Source organism: Aptenodytes forsteri, unplaced genomic scaffold, assembly GCF_000699145.1.
Source record: "Aptenodytes forsteri isolate BGI_AS27 unplaced genomic scaffold, ASM69914v1 Scaffold249, whole genome shotgun sequence".
NCBI classification, from domain to species: Eukaryota; Metazoa; Chordata; class Aves; order Sphenisciformes; family Spheniscidae; genus Aptenodytes; species Aptenodytes forsteri.
Genome location: NW_008796188.1, coordinates 16139 through 20378, shown reverse-complemented (window position 1 = coordinate 20378; position 4240 = coordinate 16139).

Sequence of the window (4240 nt, the reverse complement as noted above, 5' to 3'; positions counted from 1 at the left end):
TCTACCACTTTTGGGCATCTATCTTTGCACCTTGATTTAGGGAAGTGAAAAGCTAAGAGCACAAGGGGGGGGTGGGTGGGTGGGGATAAACCAGTGACTGGGAAGGAGAGAAGAACAGTAAGTGATAGCAATGTTCTGGAAATGGGCAGTAGAAATGACAACCCAGCTGGACTTCAGATTGTATCATCAGACTTGCAAAATATACGGCAGGTATATTGTCAGAGACATCAGTCGTGCTGGACATAGTAAAGGAGTGCTGCCACCCTCCGCCATCATGGTTTCTCCAGAGTAACTCAGATGCTGGCTTGGTGCATCCCCCCTTATGGGCAGGGAGGAGGGCACGGCCAGGCTGGCCAGTGGCAGGTGGGAAGAGCCCTGTGGAAATCCTCAGGGACTTTGTCTGCAGAGCCTGGGTTCCTGCCTGGTTGGGTGACGGGGCTCTGGGATTACTGTGCAAGTGCCTGTCTACCTCTGGAGCCCAAGTGGCAGGGGGTAGCTGGGAGCAATAGGCACAGCTGCCCATGGAGCAGGCGATGCCTGCGATCCCAGAGGCTCACGGTAGCATTCCCAGGACAGGGACATCACAGCAGCAAGGATGGGACGTGATGTCCATGGTCCTTCCCACGCTGACCTGTGCACTCCAAGGAAGACAAACAGCTGCCATGAGGCACACAGACATTGACAGGGCTGCGAGCTCTGTGGAGGAAGGTCCTTCCCAGACAGTGGATAGGAGGTGAATGGGCCGGTTCAATCTACCTGCTCTGGCATGTGCATGTCAGACCTGCATAAGGAGACACCATGTCTGCACCGTTTGGCTAATGGCTCCAGAGAAATATGCTCAGCCCTGCAGCCGTGTGGGCAGCCCAGGCAGCCACTGCTTTGATTTCCAGCCTATTGCTGAGCAAGCACTTGTAAATGATCTCCAAGCTGAAACCATGCTTTTGGTTTTATGAGTTATAACCTGGACTCAAAGCCAGGAAAGGGGAAACGACTTCTTGAATGTGGTTTGGTTGTAAAATTGAGATCTGTGGCCAGAGCCTGATCTGCCAGGAAAAAGGAGACTTTGTGCCGCCTTCAGTAACTCCAGGCCTCTACTGCTGGAACCTGAAGTTCAGAAGCAGGAGGTGGTTCCCTGGGGAGTTAAAAGAAACACCACACGCAACTAATCAGTGTAACCCAGGCTGAACTGCTGCTGCAAAGTGAGGGGTATACCCAGAACATGAAGGCTGTAATCTCTGGAGAGAGTCCCTGGACAGCCTGGTCCCCCCCACCACCCAGCTCTTCTCCTCCAGCCTTCCTGACCACAGCACAGACAAAGGAGCTGGACACTGAACTCCAAAGGCAAAACAATACCAGGCGCTTGTTCACCTTCCAGAAAAAGTGTAAAGGGGTATTTTTGTGGCTGGTGTTTCCTTGCCCCACCAAGTAGATCTCTCTCTCCTACCTCCAGCACTTTAATGTTTGCTTGTAAACACCCCCATGATGGAAAGTCTTCCTTCCGTCTCTTTCTCTCGCCCTCTTCCCTTTTGCACTGGGTAGGAGTCAATATAGTTCAGAACTCTGTATTTACGTGTGATGATTAGGTTACAAGAGCGACTAAGCAGGATTTAACTGACCAGATTCAAAGCTGCTTATTTCCAGTAACGAGGATCCTTGCCCCCTTTGATGAGGGGACACTGGACAGTGCTGGTCTCCTGGATATCGGCTAGGAATAAATGCAGCTACCCCGAATCCCCATTAGCGGAAGACAGCACCGAGGAAAGAGCACAGTCTGAACCGCTGGGGGAGGGAGAGACAGGGGAGTCTATCTTCCAGGGCTATGCCACTGGATGTGAACAATGCATATGGACACACTGCAGCTACGAGTGCATCTCTGTGGGATTACAGGCACCCTGTGTTCATGTCCAGACTATGGGGAAAGTGGAAAGGAACAGAAGGAGAAAGTGGTGCCACTGGCTGTGACCAGAGGATTGCATGGATTTGTGGGGACTTCTGGAGCCAGCAATAAAGGGCCCAGACTCCTTGGCAGTGCAAACCACTGAGTGCCAGAAAGGCAGTCTGTAAGAACCAAAGTCATCCATCCAGACCTTGACCCTGAAAAGATGTGTGGCTGAAGGCAGAGCACCCCCCTTCTTCCCCCAACACAGTGAAGTGAAAAATAAATGAATTTGTGTGCAGGCCTGGCTCTGGCCATGTGAGTGGGGAGGAAAGGGGCTTATCCCTTCCTAAGTGCTCTGGAACTGGTGGGAGGAGAGGGAAGGCTGGAGAAAGGACAATTTCCTGTGCCAGTGGACTGGAGCTCCACCGAGGGAAAGCATGTGCTGCATCCTGCAGATGAGAACAGCAGGGACAGCGTGGGAAGTGGCAGGAGGCCCTGCTCATGGTGTCCCTGCTCCAGCTGCAGCCAGTAGCCAAGCAGAGGAGCTGGGCACCCTAGACCAGACCACCAAGGTGGGGAAGAGGGTCTAACTCAGCAAGGATCCAGCAAGCAAGCGCCCCCCCAGGGGGAACTGTAGGGAGCTGGCTGTGCTGACCAGATCACAGCCCACGGGGAACACAGAGCCCACAAGGGGGAAGTGATCTGCTTCACAACCAAGCCATGTAGGCCTGCGCACCTTACTGTGCTCCAGCCCCAGTGGGGCACAGCAATAGCATGAGGGCATCCTGCAGTGCAGGCTCAGCCCTTCAGTGGGAGAAAGTCTGTGCAGAACTGTACAGCGAGCCACAGGGACAAAGCAGAGCTCTAGGTGTCTGTGGGTCTGGGAGCTGCACGAGCAGTGTGGGTGCACCTCACCACTGAGCAGAGCTGCTGCACCTCTATGGCCGGGTACAAATCGGGCATGGGGAGACCCATCAGACACCACACAGGGCTGTGGGCACTGGGAGAAACAAGGAACTCCAGTGTGTCCAAGCTCCCCAACAGAGAGGAATCTGTGCCTAAAGGTAAACGCTGCCTCCTCTCCTCCCTCCTGAGTCACCAGCAGCAACTGCAGACACAACCATTTCTATCCCGAGTTTCTATAGGCATTTCTAGTCAGACCAGTCCTATTGCCACAGAGCTGGTAGCTCAGACAAGGCAGAAATGGCCCAGCAGGCAGGGCACACCCACAGGAGTGCTCAGAGTGCGCACAGGCACCATTGAGCTACCAAGAAACTCCAGCTGGGGGAGACTCACCCAGGAATGTACTCTGAAACCCTTCCTGGCAGGCCAAAAGGGACTGATATTTCCCCTCAGCTTCTCCTGGCAAGGGACACATCCAGCCTCTAGGGAAGGGGGTGAAGGCTCCAGCACTGCACAGCCCGCCCATCACAAGAGAGACTGAGGATTTAACACAGGAATACATGGCTGTGACCACAGTGATAGTCACATGAAAGTCCTTGCTCTGTCACCTTGGAGTAGGTGCCATTTGGCATACCTTTAAAAATACACCTTGTCCTGTGGTAAATACAAAACAATCAGAGGGAGCCAACAGCCCAATGATAGACGATACTGAGATTTTAAATGGTCATAATGCTGGAGGAGCGTCATCTTTGTGTTTTACATCCTTACAGCCTGTTAATCTTGCATTCCCAAATCACTGCAGGGAACAGTAAAATGATGGGTTTCCTGCTCTCCACAGGCAGTGGCATGTGCAGGACGTGCTCGAGGAATTTGCCCAGAAGGACATGGGATTTCAGATCTCAGAGCTCTGTCAGGTGTTGGCTGCACCTACTCTACAAGACAAACCCACTTCTTGTGGTCCCTATCCGCCGATTATTGTGGCTAGGGGATGTTTTGAAGTCACAACCACGACCTTCCAAGCCCACCTGGTCCTTTCCAGGAAGGCAGGGCTATTGGAGAACAGTGCTTTCCCAGGACTCACCCTGACAAAGAGCTGAGGCCTGGGATAATGTGCCTCCTGGGAGTAGGTGCGCCCAAAGCTCACCTCCTCTGCAGTGCAGACAAGTGGTGAGACCCAACAAAAAGCAGGTAGTTACTGCACTAAGTACTGCCAGTCTTTCACTGACTGGCAATTAAATGAGCTTAGGATAATAGGGCCTAATTATGGCATCTATCTGTAAAATTGTAATGCTCTGGCCCACAAATCCTGCAAATAAGGTAGTGCAGTCAAACCAGAAACAATCAAACAGCTGACATTTGTCACCACTTTCATTCAAAGTGACCAAAAAAAAAAGTCAAATAAAGGTTGAGTGGAGGGCTTACTGTGTAAGCATTTACTTATTCAACAGAACAAGAGTA